We start from the raw sequence: 19,358 nt of genomic DNA on the forward strand, positions 1-19,358 counted from the left end.
GAGTCTGATATGGGTCACTATGGGCTAAAATTACTGGGCTGTGCCCCTTTCTGGAGAATCAAGGGGAGAATTTATTTTCCTGTCTTTTCCAGCTTCTAGAGGCCACCCCTTAAAACTTGGCATGTGCCTCCTTCCTCCACCTTCAAAGTCAGCAAAGTTGCAGAAGCTTACTCTTCTCCCTTAGTTACATCCTTAGGTGTCATTATTCTGCCTACCACAGCATGTATTACTCCTGTAAGCAAAAAAATATGTATTTAAAGTTAAAAACCACCTTAAATTATTTCTAAAGTAGTTCACTTACAGGACTCAATCTTAAGAAATTGCAAATATAATCCATGGTTTATGTAGAAGATTATTCATTGCATTTTTAATAATAATGGTGAAAAATTACAAAGAATTATAATTCCCCAAAACAGATGACAATAAAATAGTTTCATAGAGTATTATACTTCTAGTTGTTATCCTATGCAGTCATTAAAAATGTTTATGACTATTTCTATCTGCTTGGGAAATTCTCAGTTAAAATGTTGTATATAAAAAGCAGAATAAAAAATCTATGTACAGTTTGATTTCTACAGTAGAAATGTATATATTGGATGGATGTATGTGTAATCTTACTCTCTCTCTCATATGTATATGTATGACAGAGATGGAAGGCAGCACAATACAGCAAAATGTTAACAGTGGTGTCTTTCTTGGTGGTGGGATTGCAGGTGATCAAGACTATCTCCCTCTTAGTTGTGTACTAGAAAATTAATTATTTTAAAAGCATATACTTGAGTGTGTGTGTGCATATACATGCATGTACAGTTGACCCTTGAAAATCATAGGTTTGAACTATGCAGGTCCACTTCTATGGGGATTTTTTTTCAGTAGTAAATATTACAGTACTATGCGATTCTCAGTTGGTTGAATCCAAGGATGCAAAGGGCCGAATATAAGTTATATGTGAATTTTCGACTGCATAGAGAATTAGCATCCCTAACCCTTACATTGTTCAAGGGTAAACTGTATGTATATATGTGTACACACACACACACACACACACACACACACACACACATATACCAAATAATATATCAAATAATTAAGGTGGCATTCTCACTGTTCATTTTCTAATGAGGTATTTAGCTTCCCAATAGATATAGTACTTCTTATTTTCTACTTAAGAATGCTGTGATTTGTTTATCCATTTATTTTATATTTATGGAGCTCCCATGATGTAAACTACATTGTGAGGGTCCAATAGAGCTGTTAGATTTGTCTTTATCAATTTATATCTTTGATGAGCAAAGAAAATTCTATGCCTGTTTCTTCTCTCTGTTCTCTTTTTTCTCCTAAAAGTAAAATTTAAAACATTGATATGTTTCTAAACAGAAAGTAACTTTCACACTTCTCAAAATAGCTTTCTACAAGCACTTGAAATTCAGGTGTTTATTGGAATTTTCATAGGATGATCCCCTTAACAACTTCGGCAAGAACACTATATTTTTCAAATAGTTTCTAATGCAAACCATAATAGCAAGAGGGTATTTCGGAACTCATTCTAAAAGAGCTCTATCCCCATTAGAATGAAACACTGTATAACATTTAAAGATGATGTTTAAAAAAGATTGAATTTATTTTTTGAAGACAGTATAAAAAGAAAGAAGACAAACACACAGAACCTCAGGTGCTTATAATCAAGATAATAAAACAAGCCTGATACACATAAAATATTTAGATACTATGGTAATATTTTATTAATATACATATTATTAACTATGACTGGTTCATCTCTGGGTGATGTAGCTTCATCTCACTAAGGCTGAAAGAGAAGGAGATGAGGCTGTGGGCGGAGAAGAGGAACCCTTTTAATTTATCACAGCTCAATGGATTATTTTAATCCCTTAATGAGGCGTGGGAGTCTCTGAGTTCACATTGACTTCTTTCCCATATGTCTCCTCTGCTTTTTTCCCTATGTACATTTTAAATTGTTCTAATTTTCTATTGAAAGTATAAAACTCCAAGTGGCCAGTTAACAAGATTCCAACAATTTTTAGAGGAGCAGTTGAGAAGTAGGTTTTGGCATCTGAGAGATCTTTATTCAGATCCAAGCTCTGCTGTTCTGTGCACACACTTCAAACTTAAATTTCTTCGTCAGTAACAATAGGAATAAAATAACAAAATAATTTGGTATTTTCCTGTGAAATAACAAGTAATAGTTATTTTTACTTGTAAAAGTAAATAAATTAATGAAAGTCTTAGAGTCCATTTACCTATTAGGTTCTGAGGTTTTTCTGAGAAATCAACCTTATGTGGTATGCAAATTTATTTCTTGGGAAGGATAGATATGGGAAGTGAAGCTGTCCATAAAAAATGATATATATGTGTTCACAGAATTAAGGGTACTATTGATTAGCTGCAAGGATACTCAAGAATTTCCAACTACTTGTCCATGTACTCCATGTTAATAGAGCAAGGGTCACACCTTGTCTGTTTTACTCTTTTCTGTATCCCTCTCCTCTCTAAGTCTATCACACCTAATTCCTTTTTGTAGATTTAGGCTTACTCCATCCAATACCAGAAGAAGTTTGATCTGAGGCAGAAGGAATCAACCAGTTCTCACCTCACAGTCTCAGCATAATTTCTTCTAGGTATTGATACACAGGCCTGGGATTGTGTTTTAATCTTTATTTCTTTTTCAAATCATTTTCCTGTAAGCCATCTATGACAAGGGGCTAATTTTTGACCTTACTTGTCCTCCTGTAAACCAGAGTCCTTCTTCTGAAACTTTATCCAATGGCTGTAGCTCTTCTGTTCGTAGATGGAACATCCTAATTCTACTTACCTGTTTGGACTTGAGAGTATTGTCTGCCTTGGATCCTTTCCCGCTTTGTGCCGTTTACTTGTGGGCAAGCTCGTGCATGATACTAACTTTTCACCTGAATTGATATAATAGAGTTTACTAAAGAATATTTGTTAGCCAGACCAAACCTCTTGTGCTATTTTATTCTGAGTTCTTTGAACAAATATTTATTGAACTTTCTCTGTATGCCAGGATCCCAGAATATGGAGTTGACTACTACTGAGAAATTCTGATGTATAACACTGACTACCCACAGCAAGAATAAAACAACTGCTTGTTAAAACTTGAATGGGGGAAGGGAGTCTCTAAGGGAAGGATTGTGTTTGTGTGTGTGTGTGCAGGTATTATTTATCATGACAGACCAATGGGAGCCTCGTCGAAATATTTGGCATAGGCTGATGGCCAACATCTCATTTGCTTTCCCCATGAAACCAGAGGACCTTCATTCCTAGGCTGCCAGAGTGACACTTTCTGAGGTCAGCTCATGAGCCCAGTGCTGGGAAATGGCATTTAGCATAGCTGGCATGTTCCTCAGACAACAGTTACCTACTGAGAGCAGTGGTGGAGGCAAATTGCTTCTCAGTTTTATGCAATGCTGACTCATCAACCCAGTGGATGCATTTCTTTATCTGGGACTTTGCTGAGGATTAGTCTGGACAGTGTATTGAGGCAAATCTGCCTATCAAACCAATACTAGAGGCTTTTATTTATTTATTAAATCTTTTTCTCTTCTATCATAAAGAAAATTAAAAGCAGGAGAAAAAGTACAATTAAAAATATTGGTAAAAATTAGAAAAAAAAGAGAAAATGTAAGCTGTCAGAGCAGTCCACTTTGTAGATATCTAGAACAATTGCAGCGGTCACTCCTTTGCCCTGGGAAGGGATTCATGTGTTATAGAGTGATGAGCTTCCCTATTCTCTTTCCTTCCATTTCCCTCTGGTTATGGCTGCAGAGGAAGGATATTTTTGTGATCCATTCCACCATTTTAAGATATCAGGGTTTCTGAATTCTATACCCATCTGGCCCCATTCCCTTAAGGATTGTGTCACGTAAGCACCAAGACCTGAACCCTTACAGTACCCTCCTTAATCATTAATCCAAGAATCCAGGAAAAACTGTATGCCTATCCATTCATGCACCAGAAAAGGAAGTTTTGGAAACTACTCCAAAAAAGTTTTGATAACACTCTAAATAATAGTGGTTTTCAACTTTTTCTTAGCTCTGGAGCCCTTTGTTAAAATTAAAGTTTTCAAAAATATGGTGGAAATGGATGGAAACTTAATTCCTCAGTTACTACTCTCTAGTCTGGGCCCTTCAAGTAGCTCCTTGAACAAGTGCCTTAAAGCCATCTGAATATGTTAAATGTAACTCATGCTTATTATGGAAAATTTGGAACATTCAAAAAAGGAAATCACATCACACAATAACTACCTTTAAACATATCATGTATGTGTGCCTGTCTATGTGTGTTTGCTTTAAAAGTTTTGACAACATAATTTTATATTCCATATTTTATTTGGAATTTTAATATGAATAATATCTATTCTTCAAAAATACTTTATTTAATGCTATATCACGTGGCTCTGCCCTTTCCCTACTATTGTATATATAGGTTTTTTTCCCCAAATTTTGTCTATTATTATGACTAGTATTATGATAGATGTCTTTTTGTATATGTCCCAAGGATAGAACACAGAAGTGAAAAAATCTGTGGTCTCAGTAAAAAGTTTTTTATGAGAAAGAAAGAGTAAACCAAGCCTCATGTATGTCTGTATGTCCAGAGTTCTGGAGGGAGCCTCAGCCACCCCTCTGATTGGATATAGGCTTGATTGTTAAACCCAAGGGGTTTAACGGAAGCAGAAGTGAGCTGGTTGAGTAAGAAGGAAGTGCCCCTGCCTCTCTGCATGCTTCTCAGCCCTTTCCTTGCTTTTCCACAGAGAGGGTAATTAGTAAATCTGGGCACTCAGAGCAGGGGTTAGCAAACTTTTTTTTGTAAATGCCAAAGATAAATATTTCAGGCTTTGAAGACCAGATGACATTTTTAACCACTATTCAACTCTGCTGTCATAGAGTCAAAGTAGACATAGATAAGACATAAGAAAATGGTCACGTGTTCATTTAAAACTGTGTTTGCATAAAACTTTATTTACAAAGACAGACAAATAGAAGGTGGGTTGGATTTGGCCTGAAGTCTACAGTTTGCTGACCCATGACTTCAAGCCTGAGGTACTGATTGGAGGTTCACTAGTGGGCAGGTTCACTGTAAGTATGAGTACAGCTTATTCAATCTGGTTACCACTTCTCCAGGTCTTGCAACTAGTAAACTGAGAAGGGCCAGCTAACAGGGTTGGCCATCTTCCTTTTTCTTTTTCCCCCTGAACACTGGTCATTGCGCTGGGTCCTGGGGTGGTAAAAGTTGGAACCAGACTTGCATGTGAGAAGCAGGTGACCCTGCATAGGGCTTAAAACTAAGCTGCGTGTTATAACCCAATATTATCAGTACTTTTCTTTAAGGAGTATTCGGCAAAGCTCAGCTAAAAACAAAGAGAGATTTTATAAACCATGTGCTATAATTTCTTCTGTGTTAAGCTCCTTTGGAAATCTTGCTTGGTAAGAGGGTAGTAGGGCATGTTTGCAAATTCTTGGGTCCCCTGGTTAGATACCACTAAAAATTCACCCCATAATTTTCATGGAAGCAATACCTTTTCTGCATGCACTGTTAACGGGACATTTCAGCACAATGGGCTATATTTTCTTCCCTGGCTAAAACTAAAAAATGTCACTCGAGTGTCCATCTTCATGTTGTTCAGAGAACAACATTTAGAGATGGCGGGAAGCCAGATGGACTAATCTGATTGCACGTGGAACAGGGGCTTCTGGCCTGTCCCATGGAATCTTCTGTGAGGAAACTCTAATGAAAAATAGATTAGATTTTTACCAAGTGGAGCGTCGGGTGTCAAATGCCTAAATTGTACCACGTCCCATCCTCATTACAATTACTGTCATAAGAATTGATTCACATTGTGCTATTTTCTTTTTTTGTCCCTATTACAATTTTACCAGAAAAAAATAAGACCCAGGAGTGCATTATCTGCATGGCCCTGGGAACCACTGGTCCTTGTAATTATGAGGTTTATTTTTTTGCTCAGGCAATCTGTACGTGGAGGTGTTTTATGAAAACTCATGTTCTCAGTTGGGAAAAGCATGCCATGGAATGCGGAAGAGGGAGAACTTGTTTGAAGGAGAGAAAGTAGAGTCAGCAGCAGAAACTGAGGCATAATTTAAACATACAAAATGGTAGAGGCAGTGTGCTGGAGAAGCATTTTAAAAGGAAGTAAGGATGACAACTAATAATAATAACCAAGGCAGCAAAAAGCAAAATGGCAAAAGGATTCTGTAGTTATTTTTTTTAAGATCAAGGCATTTGAATAATGCTACCTCCAAGGGAATAATTTCAAAAAAGATGAATATTGGGATGGATGTGGAGACTTTCTAGTCCGTTCTCTGCATTGTGCAGGGTTACAAAGCTCAGTATGATCAAAATGTGGACCTGACCCCAGATCTCTGACTCTTGAACTCTTGTCTTCCTTTCGTCTATAATTTTCTGTCTTGATGAGCAAATGGTTTGGGGCTCACTTCTCATTCAGATCTGAGCTTTGCATTGCTTTTCCTTGAGTGGAGATGGGTCAGCATTTTATTAGGTATTCTAAAGAGTACTAGTCTTAAGAGATGATCCATGGAGGAAAAGAGTTTCTCGGTTAAATATATTTGGGAGATAGTTGAGAGAAGCTGCTCCCTACATCGCTTTCTTGGATGGAAAGACTCACATTAAAGAGCCTGCTTAACTTTATTTAACCCAGAGTGTCTGGAAAGTATTTTGCTCTGGAGCCCATTTTTGGTGTGTGTGTGTTAATAAGACATTACAGAATACAATTTGAGAAACTGATTTGGATGGGACTGTCCATGAGGGGTTTGGCCTCATTAACAGTGCTAGTAGTAGCACTGATTTAAATTGCTGTTCCAGAAAGAAGAGTGAACTAATAATATTTATTGGAATTCCATGATGTGACTTGCAATGCTCTTTATAATCATTGTTTCCTTTTTGTCCGCTCATAACCCCATACAGTAGATTTTATATTCTTTACTTTACACAAGGAGCTTGAGATTCTGAGAGACAAAGTGGGGTTTCCAAGGTATCTCATAAATTAGTTGTACAAAAGAGATACCAACTGAGGTTATTTTTCTCCAAAGATCAGTCTCCTTGAAATAGACCGTAGAAGGCAAAGGCAGGTAATCATTTCCTGGTAGAGTGAGAAACATCCTAGATTTTCAGTGCTAAAACCAAGAGAACCTCAAGGAAACTGAGGGCGAAACGCTGGTCATTCTATGTTTCTTCCTCTTACCCCCAGAATAAGTATAGATGAGCCATACTGGCACTCCTTTCTGCTGAGGCTACATATGGCCTCAGCATCTTTCTTGACACTATGCTCCAGGTGGCCACTACCAGTCAACTGAAACAGGGTATGTGGGTGGGGGTGGGAGGAGGGCTGAGGAGAGGGTATTTTTCATCTCCACCTTATATTACTTTGGTTCATATGAAACCTTTTGCCTCTCAGAAGCCTGAGTGCTAGGGGAGGGCGGCTGCTCTGGTTCTGTATTTCAGACTCTAAGTTTTATCCACCACAGAATGAGTTTAACATTTAGTGATTTTTACTTCCCTTCAGGCTGGTAGCTTTCATTTGTGACCCAAATCCATCCTTCTCAATTCCCTAACCCATTAAATCTGGACTAGTCTTGTTCTTGTATTTTGTTTTAGTCTCAGCTCTTGTCCTCAGAAGGTGCCTTAAGCAAGTGATCTACTCACTTAATAACAAAGAGCATGATTCTACCAATTTGAAATCAGAGTCAATTTATTGAAACTTTATTTTGTGTGTGTGGAGTAAAAATATGTTTCTTCTCTCCTTAATCAACATGAAATCTTAATTAGTTACATCATAGATCAAAATAAATATTAAAATGTGCATGAGAAACTAAATAACGAAGTCCTTCAAATCCCAGGTTATTTGTTACCTAAGAGAATATTTTCTGATATCCAAAGCTAAAAACCAACCCTAATTCTCTAGTCCTATACAGTTTTTTTTTTTAAATTTATTTATTCATTTGTGTGTTTTTCTGTTTTCTGTTTTTCTTTTGGCTGTGTTTGATCTTCGTTGCTGTGCATGGGCTTTCCCTAGTTGAGGCAAGCAGTGGCTACTCTTCATGCGGTGCACGGGCTTCTCATTGTCGTGGCTTCTCTTGTTGCGGAGCACGGGCTCTAGAGCGCAGGCTCAGTAGTTGTAGCACACAGGCTTAGTTGCTCCGCAGCATGTGGAATCTTCCTGGGCCAGGGATTGAACCCATGTCCCCTGCATTGGCAGGTTCAGCTTTAGTAGATAATATCAAACAATTTTCCAAAGCAGTTGTGTTCATTTACACTCCTAGCAGCAATTATATGAGAGTCCCAAGCACTCCACAGCTTCCTCAAGGCTAGGATTTATTACAGTAAAGGAAGTATTTTTCTTCAGTCTTAGGAAAATCTTTGTGGAAGTTGATCCCCTCATTGATGCCCCTTGCTTATCGCCTTTTATCTCTTTTTCAGAAAATTCTCTACTGCTTTAAATCTCCCCCTTCTCATTCTGCATTTTCTTTCCTACTCTTTGTTAGAAACATTCTATCTGCCTTTGCAAAGAGGAAAATTGTAATGGTAACAAGAAAAATGAATCACTGGAATTTTAGGCATCAGTATTGTGTGTGTATATATATTTTTTAAAGATTTCAGTTTTATTTATTTATTTATTTATTTATTTTTTGCGGTACATGGGCCTCTCACTGTTGTGGCCTCTCCCGTTGCGGAGCACAGGCTCTGGACGCGCAGGCTCAACGGCCATGGCTCACGGGCCCAGCTGCTCCACGGCATGCGGGATCCTCCCGGACCAGGGCACGAACCCACGTCCCCTGCATCGGCAGGCGGACTCTCAACCACTGCGCCACCAGGGAAGCCCAAGATTTCAGTTTTTAGAGCAGTTGTAGGTTCACAGAAAAATTGAGAGGAAGGTAAGAGAGATCCCATATACTCCCTGCTCCCACTCATGCGTAGCCTCCCCATTAGCAACATCCTCCACCAGAGCACTACATGTGTTACAATTGATGAAGCTACATCATTATCATCCAAAGTCCATAGTTTACATTAGGGTTCACACTGGTCTTGAACTTTCTGTGGGTCTGGGCAAATGTGTAATATTGTGTGTCCACCATTATGGTATCATAGACAGTAATTTCACTACCCTGAAAATCCACTGTGTTCTATCTGCTCATCCTTTCCTTTCCCCAACTCCTGGCAACCACTGATCTTTTTATTCTTTTCATAGTTTTTGCCTTTTCCAGAATATTTTATATATATATATATATATATATATTTTTATATATATATATAGTCATATGATACGTAGCCTTTTCAGATTGCCTTCTTTCACTTAGTAACATGCATTTAAGGTTCCTCCATGTCTTTTCATGGCTTGTTAACCCCATTTCCTTTCAGTGCTGAATAATATCCCATTGTCTGGATGTACCACAGTTTATCCATTCACCTACTGAAGGACATCTTGATTGCCTCCAAGCTTCGGCAATTATGAATAAAGTTTCTGTGAACATTTGGGTGCAGGTTTTTTGTGTGGACTTAAGTTTTCAGCTCTTTGAATACCAGGGAGCACAATTGCTAGATCCTATGGTAAGAGTATCTGCAAGATTTCTGATTGTCCTATCCATGGCCTGTTCCACTCACTTCCTGACCCCCCATCTTTATACCAGATATTTCCACACAAATATTCTTCAAATCCTTTAAACTCAACAAATCTAACATTGAAATCATTAACTGCCCAGCCCTACTCCTGTCAAACTAGCTCAACTTCTGGATTCTTTCTTTTGTTTTTAATAATCTCCATTCTCCTGTGGCTACCAGGCTTAGCAATGCCTAGTCATCTTCCTACCTCTCCCTTTCCCTCCGTACACCATTAGTAACCAAGTTTTCCAACTGCTTTCATTCCAAGTTCTCCTTTTCCACTGCCACTATCCTACTGCAGTACCCCATTTTTGCTTAAGCTATTACAATATCCTCTTCCTTGTTTCTAAGCTTCCAATTATTCCATTAATCTAATCCATTTTGTAAATTCCTATTTGCTAAATAATTCTTCATAAGTAATACTTTGATTGTATTGAAAAATTATCAGTTGTTTCCTAGTCCCTGGTGATTAAATTCAAAACTCACTCATATCTTGTCAGTCAAGACCCTCTATATTCTGGCTTCTACCTTCCTCTCTTGACTGATTTTTCTCTCTCCCCTGATATATTTTGTGACTTCCTGCCTGCGTGCTTAGCTCAACTTGTTCTATTTTAGAATGTTCCCCACACCTACATTTATCTCTTAATTGTTCCTCAAAACCAGATGAATAGCTATGACTTTCCTAATTGTGTACTGATCATTCCATGTATAAATTGTCTCACTCTCCAACTAAACTAAAATCTCTCTAATTGGAGCTCTCTCAAATTTGACTAATTATAAGAATCATCTGAGCTTTGTAAAGATATACAGATTTTTAGGTATACGGCAAGCCTGCTGAATCCTAATCTCTATGGAACATCAGGTAGGTGTGTGAAACATCATCTAATCATATAAAAGACACTGGTGTTCCTTTTCACATGTTGTCTATGGTGCCTTAATGTTTTTTGCATATAATACGATATTTTCTACTAGGTTACAAGACTGCTTAGGGCTCAGGACAGATCATTATCTCTATATGCCTTGCATTTCTCAGCACAGTTATTTGTATACACTAGGTGCTTAATGAGTATAGACTGAATAAGTAATGAGTATAGACTGAATAAGTAAATAATGCTTAATGAGTATAGACTGAATAAGTGCTTAATGAGTATAGACTGAATAAGTAAATAATATAGTTCCCAGGGTACTACAATGATTATTTTTAAAAAATTTATCAGCAGCATTCCAGCCAAACCCTATCTGTTCTTGGCCTTGCCATCTTTTTCTAAAATGTCTTTTATCACACTCTGATCTCTTCTTTTGGCTGACAGGACCTATATTTCCAGGATCGGTCTTAGGTTCAAACATCTTCCAGAAAACTGGGAAAACAATTAATCCTGTGTCAATATCTCTTATGTCTGGGAAACCCTATGCCTGAATCAATGCATGTACACTATTTTTGATGGGGAAAGGAGAATATTATTCACTCTAACAGAACTATGAGCCCAGAGTATGACATGAAAATCATGAGTATAAAATTATCTTCCCCATATGTGTGAAGACAGAAAGATATTGAAATGCCCTGGGTAGTTTGTTCTTACAATTGCTCATGGTGATTTATTCAACTTCAAATCCCTTCTAAGTTTTTCTGAAGAAAGATAAGGCCAAATTACCTGCTGGTGCCTAATCTTTCAGTACGATTACTTAAGAGAACAATTTGGGGCAGTTTTGTGCTTTGATGATATTATGGTGCATTCATGATTTAACAATGGTGAGATGATTGTCATTTATGGGACCCATCCTCACTGCACAAGTGTTTCTGATTAGGATAAGACCGAAATTGTTGCTGATTAGAGTCACACACTGCGGTTGGCTGTTAGTGCCCCATATCTCCTTAGAAAAAGGTGGCACCTGTAAAAATCAATAATGCATGAGTTGAGAAAGCTCTGAGATGGCATTTCTGTTAAGTCCAGAAGGAAAGACAGAATCACTTTCTCAGCCTCCAAGTTTCTCATTTTATTCACATCAAAGGGTTTATATGGAACACCTGTGTTGTGCTTTTTACTCTGCCAGCTGTTGTGGGTTAGACAAGAGAAATATGTCATTATTCCTACCCTCAAGTAGTTTATGATTTTATTAGGTGAGACAAGACATTTAAACATATGCAATTAAAAGGAAGTGCAAGGCAGTATGTGGACAGCTTGCAAATCATGTTATGTAAGGAGAGAATGGGATCAGATTTATAAGAGAGAGAAGGAAATGGGCCATCCTTAAGGAGAGTTGGATTTAAGAATGGTCCTGATTTTATGTGAGAGTAAAATGAAATAAGTAAGTAAGGAACAAAACCACTGATAAATGAAATAAGTAAGTAAGGAACAAAACCACTGATAGAGCTGAATGTCTTTCATCTTTTAGGCAGGGGGTTGAGCACTGAGTAGGAAATCTAAGAATTTTTAAGTGGACAACTTGGGTAATTCTTAATGTCTTGTATTCATTACCCTTGAAAATGCCAGAACATAAACAACCTTTTTCTAATGGGGGTGTCTCATTTTGCATTTTAAAGTGATTTTATTTACAACTGGTCTAATCATTATCTTCATCAGTGGCAGCCTTTGAGCCATTCATTTGCAGTCTTTGCATTCTGGTATTTTCCTGCTATTTCTCTTTGTGAGTGTACTTCTCTCTCTGCAGTGATCTATGGTGCTCAGGAAATGATTTTTAAACTGACAGCCTGAAAGATACCAGCACTGAGAGAGTTTATTAAACCCACAGCCAATGAACTTGGTTCAGCCAATGCCTTTAAAAGAATGAGTGTCTGAGAAACTGCAGGGCACTATATCGTTTTAGCACTGAAAAATGAGATGGAGATTTTGAACAGTGTGAAATGGACATTTTGTTCTGTAGTTGAAAATGTGTGTGAGAGAGGAAAGAGGTTTTGCCAGTGGAAGAATGAAGGAAGTATGAACAGGGACAAATTTATGTAAGTGGCAGTTTTCCAGGGACTCTTGGGAGTCTGTTCTCTCAAGGGTCAGGGCAAGGGAGCAGGATTCTTCTGGATAGAAACCAGAAATTCTACAAAGGCAATCTTTGCTACTTCTTTCTTCTCCTGTTTTAAGGGGGAAAAATGAAGCTTTAAATGAAGCAGAAAATGCCATGGATTATTTAGACACTCACTTACTTTCCTGTAGGCATGGATTGTATCAGATGGTTCTGGAGACTTTGTCCAGCCCCTGATTTTGAGAGTCTCTGTCTCCTGAGAAAGCAGTTTGTGTTTAACTTAGACATAAAATGTAGACTCTGTTGAACATTCTAGAACATTGGCCAATCAGCTCAAATAATAATGCAGTGAATTGTGTTAAATGTACATTCTCCAGTATATTACCTGGATTACAGCTCCCAATTCCTGCTTTCATCTGTCTGTTCAGTCTCAGTTATTAAGCACCTATACATGACAGGAGACCAGGATACAATGAAAGAGAGGCCCCTGACCTTAGGGAGCTTTGAGTCCAATAGGAAAATTACCAAATGTAATTTGTGGTGGAAACAGAGACTTGGAGGTCAGAAAATGATTCCAGAACTGAGCTGAGTTTTGATGCCTTTTAAGAGTTAGCTAGATGGGCTTCCCTGGTGGCGCAGTGGTTGAGAGTCCGTCTGCCGATGCAAGGCACACGGGTTCGTTCCCTGGTCCGGGAAGATCCTACATGCCGTGGAGCGGCTGGGCCCATAAGCCATGGCCACTGAGCCTGCGCGTCCGTGAGCCTGTGCTCCAGAATGGGAGAGGCCACAACAGTGAGAGGCCCGCGTACCGCAATAAAAAGTTAGCTAGGTAAAATGTGGAAAGGCCAATAGATTATGTATCACAGAGCTTTAATTAGAGAGTTAAATTCATATGATAGTGGAATATTTTGTAAATTGCTCTCGACTGTAATTGCTATACAAAAGTTACCTACATGTATATAATAATAATTTTTTATTTTTATTTTTATTTTTTTTGCAGTACGCAGGCCTCTCACTGTTGTGGCCTCTCCCATTGCGGAGCACAGGCTCCGGACGCGCAGGCTCAGTGACCATGGCTCACAGGCCCAGCCGCTCCGCGGCATGTGGGATCTTCCCAGACCGGGGCACGAACCGTTGTCCCCTGCATTGGCAGGCGGACTCTCAACCACTGCGCCACCAGGGAAGCCCTATAATAATTATTATTATAAAACACTGAAAGAAGAAAATGCCCAAAGGAAAAATGATTCAGTTAGCCATGTATAGTTTGATTATGTCACATATATTCAAAACAACAATTTTATCTGTAATAAGCTAAACTCTGACCGAAAAGATACTGTATTACATTGTCCTGGCCACTTACAAGAGACTCAGAAAGACAGATTACTAGCTCTACTGATACATATGTTCTCAAATGTTTAGTTGTTTCCTCTGGTTGCCTTTTGGGGTGAGGAGTAGAGCTGCTTGAATTAGTAAGTTTTAGTGGTTGTCTGAAACAGGCATTATGAAGAGAAATTATATATTTTGTGGGCTTTTAACACGTGTTCTGGTGGCTTCAAATGCATAACACATTTCTTAATGTGTGACTTTGGTCACAACACTTATTGTTCCCTTTCCATCTATTAAATTGGGGAAAATAACATCTTTTCTTCTTTATAGGGTTGCAGTGAGGATCAAAGCCATGTGTGTAAACGTCCTTCATAGACTAAAACTTGCCACATTCTGTTTTGGGGTCAGAAATATCAAGTTAAGCCCTCTCTGGAAAATTCTGACCTTTCAAACTATTCCACACTGCTCTTGATTTTCAGTTTTCTACCTTCTTACTTTATATATAAAATTAATAATTCTAGAATTCACTATATATGTATACAAACATGGAAGAGAGCTGAATTTTAGTTATATGTTCTCAGAATGTTTTTTTTTTCTTTTTCCATCTTCTTATCAAGCCACCTTTCATATAAAATTAAATGACCACTTAAGATTAACTGTTCAGGCCTAGCAGGCCACCTTCTCTTCTGAGAATTCTCCTATATAAATTGCTGCTCTGAGATCTCTCTCACTGTCATGTCATTAATTGCAGAACTAATTTGTTTGCTCCCTTGCCCAGGTTTATTATCATTAAAGACTCTGTGAATCGTTGGAGAGTCTGGGGGCTGAATTGTTATAGGGAAAATGTTGTAAGTGTGAAACCTGCATGAGCTTAGAGTCATTCAAACTCAGATCTGACAATACATCAGGAAAATATAAGGTGCAATTCTAGTTCAATGTCATTCATGGGAATCATGATGTTTTTAAGCATGGAAGGGATCTTAGGGAGAACTCACTTCAGCCATATCTCTTCCTCCTGTTCTGGAAATGATGCTGAAATGAATGAAGTGCTTTTGCCCAGGTTGCGCCTTAAGCACCAGAACTCACGTCTCTCAGCTTAGAGCTCTTTCCATGACATGCTTCTCCTTCCCCTTTCTGGTATTGTAAATTTCAGGGCCCAGGTGCTTCATAGTCGGTTGCAGGATTTGTCAGGGCTATATAGTGAGAGTGTGGCTTTTGGTTCATATTATTCAATTCAGGGTTTCATCCTAATAGGCAAGAAAATGGATTTTAATTTAATCTTTTAGTATCATAATCTTAAAAAATTGTTTAGATAAAAACATTTAGCTCTTTATGTGGGTATGGTGGGCTCTATTGACATAAGTTAATGTAGTTTATAAATTAAGTACACATATGTGGCGTAGGATTTAGAAAACCTGGATTCTATTTCTCCTCTCTCTACCATTTGGCTGTGAGACTATCAGCATTTCAATGTTTCAGAATCTTAATTTACTTTTCTGCAAAATGAGAAGACAACTGTCTACTACATAACATTGCTGTCTGGTTTAAAATAATTTGTGAATGTGGAAGCTCATGTTGTCTGTAAGATATAATGCAAATACATTAATATTATTACTTAACTGTGTGCTCCAGAGCCCTCCAGCTTTGCTGCCTCCTATATGTGGTTGAATCAAGTCATATACAATCCCAGCACTAGGTAGCTCCATAGGAAGTATCAAGGGTCTTCCTTAAAGGTTTTTAATTCTGATAATCGATTATCTTCCTTGTTGAATTTTAATCATATCTGAATTCTAATCGTTCAGAGCTTTGACTCTGGAAATGAGCAATGACAGGGAAAAGTCATTTCAAGTTAAAAAAAAATCACAAGTTAGGAGAGATAACAAGGAAACGGAGGCGATTAAATGGTAGAAGGCTTAGTATTCTGAGCCTTAAAAGAAACTATAGTTTATTTTGAATGTTTATTTTGAAGCAGAATTTTTGTGACTTTCGGCCATGCTCCGTGTCCATGCTAATGGTAACAGATGTCCCACCTTCCAAAACAGAGGCAAGCTTGGCAGCTCTTCTCAGCAACAAATTTAATTATGACTGCAAATATGATAATGGAGCAACCTTTCCAAGTTTTAATTGGATCTGCACTTGGCAGAAGCAACCTTCGTTTTTCCACCATATGGGTAACAGTGGTGCAAGGTGCTGGCTTGTGCCCTTGCTGTGAATTAGTCAACTCTTGATTATCTGCACAGGAACCAGCCATGTAGTGGATCAGTCATGACTCTTTTATAACCCCATCCAGTTCTCCCTGAACCTAATAGGTAGCTGGACTGCCTCACCACATTGTCACTTGGTTTAGTCTTGAGAACAGTAAACTCATTTTAATATTTATTTGGCAGAAAACCACATATTAATTCTATGTCAGCTTCTTCATCACTCGTTGCCATGAGATTCCATTCTAAATGTAATATTCCCATGATCTTAGATGTGTACTGTGTTTTATGATTTGCAGAATATAGTACAAATTGTGTCATCCAGACACCAGTCCTATGGCTAGGAAAGGTAAACATTGCAGGTGAAGAAACTGAGTTTCAGAAAGGTTGAGTGACACCTCCAGGGTCATCTTATAAGTAAGAAGTGTGACTTCAGCCTTATGTCTCTGAAGTTAGGGCTCTTGCTTCTGTATGACACTTTCCCCCAAAGGACAAGAGGGTTATTTAGATGATCTACTATTTGGAACTATGTATACTATAGCTTCCCTTTATCAGTGCAGGTAATGGAGAGTTTGAGCTTGAATAAAGATGGTAAGAGATGGATATGCAGGTAAAGAAGCAGGGAAATCTTGATATGGTTATGATATCCATTATCTTTCTAAACATTCCTCTCTGTCTCCCTTAGAACTATTGTCCTCTCATAGCTTCAGGCAGGTCTGTGGAGGTTCTTGGACACGAGGTACAAATGGAGAAGAAATAAGGTTTTTAGTATAAACAGTGCCCAAGGGCATTGAAATGGTTATCATGGACATGTAAAATTTTAATCCAACAACATATATATTGAGTAATGATTAGGTCCTTGCCAGGCACTTGATTAAGCTTCGGGGATAAAAAGATAACTAAAATATATTGTCTTTAAGACACTTATTGGCTAGAGGGAAAGGAAGACATAAATGATTTTGACGCCTAGTAAACATAAAGTTAAAAGGAAGTTTGAAGTGCTGTGGGAACCCAGAGGGTGGAAAAACTAATTCAGTGTGCTGGTGAATTTCAAGCCTTCCTGGCTTAATTTGCACATATGGGAGAGCTGAGACCTTTAATAATCATGAAATTAAAAAAATCTCTTGAGTCAAATGAAGCTATAATTCCAAATTAAGGCTGAGTGTATAGAAATAATCTTGTAACATTAAGGCTAAATCTTTTATGATCAACTCTTTAGAGCCATATCTGGAAGGAGTCTTTTCGCTCATAGCATGTATAGTCAGCATAAAAGCATGATGCAGAATAAAGCAGAGAAAGCGCTCTCAGTAGCAAAGCAGCATAGATCATTGTGTGGGAGGTGGGGTGCAAACCCAGATACCTGAAGGCCCTCGATTTAAAAATTTTGCTTTGGTCACAGCAACCGTCCTGGATGATTTCAAGGCATGTTGAAATAGCAATGTTCCAAGGCATCACACGGTTCTAAGGCATCACACGGTTCAACCATGTGGTCCAGGCTGGGCTGCGGGGGTGGAAGGAATGAAGCCACTTTACAAAATGCTACATGCTGTCTAGGTGCAGGGCAAGGAGGTGGTCTCTCCAATTTGTCAAAAACTCATTTTCAAGCCGCTAGGTCTCCTCGCAGCAGAATGGTTTCTGGAGCCTGCTTTTTCTTTCTTGGGCCAAAATAGGAGTATTTAGCCAGATGCAAAAGTTGAAAAATAATGACCTTAAAAAGGATTGGAGTGCTTAAAAATATGGACTTAATTAAGCATTTCTATCATTTGGGGTGGAGGGACTCTGATTTGGAGCTACATGTAAGATACAACTTCTATCTTTTCACTGCCTCTGGAACCATGGTCCTAATAGGCCACTCCTTGGCCTTTCTCTGGCTCAAATGGGTAGATAACATGGAAATGATCCTCTATTTTTGTTTTTTTGCTAAATATTACTTAGTTAAAACATTCCTCCTCTGGTACAAAAAAGAAGTGCTGTACGTGTGTGTGTGTGTGTGTGTGTGTGTGTGTGTGTTTGCATGTGCAGAATGCAGCAGAAATAGTGGACGTTGCAGTAATTCAGTTTATTTTTTAATTAAAAAAATTGTTTTTAGTAATTCAGTTTAGAGTAATATTCTTTCCCCATAAGTAGCTATTAGGGTGGTATGGGTACAATGTGAAGTAATTTGGCAGAATGATATTCTGAAAAAGGACTGGATCTTAAGACAGAGAAGTGAATTTGAATCCCACTCCTGTTGCTTACTAGGTGGTGAAATGTCCTGCTCCTGCTGAGATGGTTTTCTCCCCTGTTCCCATTGTACAGATTCATAGTCTCTTTCAAAGCTTTCCCTAGTTACCTCTGGGAGTCCTCAGGTTTGGGGCGCTTGTACACATGTGCTCAGGGAAAAGTTTGACCATGTTCTTTGGCTCTGCTTTCTTGTCGAGGCTTCTGATGTGGCTCTGCAGCTGCCCCACCCTCACCCTCATCACAGTATGGCTTCAGCAGGTTAGCTGTCATCCAGGGTGGAAGGGATTCAGAGTACACTGGGTTTGTGGTCTTGGAACATGGGTTTGGGGATGGGCTTCGTGTGATGAAAATGGCTCTCACTCTGATTCTGTCTCACTTCATAAAATGTCCTGAAGAAGCACAATTTGTTCCCAGAATCTCACATATCCTTTATCAGACCTTATCTTGCAGCTTCTGGCCTTAATTTCTCTCTCTATAGGACTTTGAAACCAGTCCTTCTGGCTAACAGGGAGACAGATGCCAAGCAATTCCCTCCCAAATCTAATTCTCCCCTCTATCTTTGACTCAAGCCTCCCTGTATTAAATTCTTCCCCCGCACTTCAACCCTGCACCATAAAGTCATACGAATAAATACCCAACAGTGTCACCAGCCTGCCAGATCCACAAACAGCTCAGCTCTGAATCTCAGGTTTCAATCTTTGCAACCCAAAGAAACAGCAAAGAAAACAGTCAAGCTCTGTTGGTAACTGGAAGGTTTCATGACTTAGTAGTATGTTACAGTAATAATTCAGGAAAGTAGTAATTCTGATACTTATCAGATCCATTTCAATGACAGATGAATGTAATGTACGTGGTCAGTGCAAACTGAGTTTTTATAAGTATATACTGGATTCATCCTGTTATAAGAACAGAACAACAAAATTATAATTTGGCAAATAATAATGCTTGGAAATATACAGTACTTTT

The sequence above is a fragment of the Orcinus orca genome, chromosome 19 (genome assembly GCF_937001465.1).
Source record: "Orcinus orca chromosome 19, mOrcOrc1.1, whole genome shotgun sequence".
NCBI lineage: Eukaryota > Metazoa > Chordata > Mammalia > Artiodactyla > Delphinidae > Orcinus > Orcinus orca.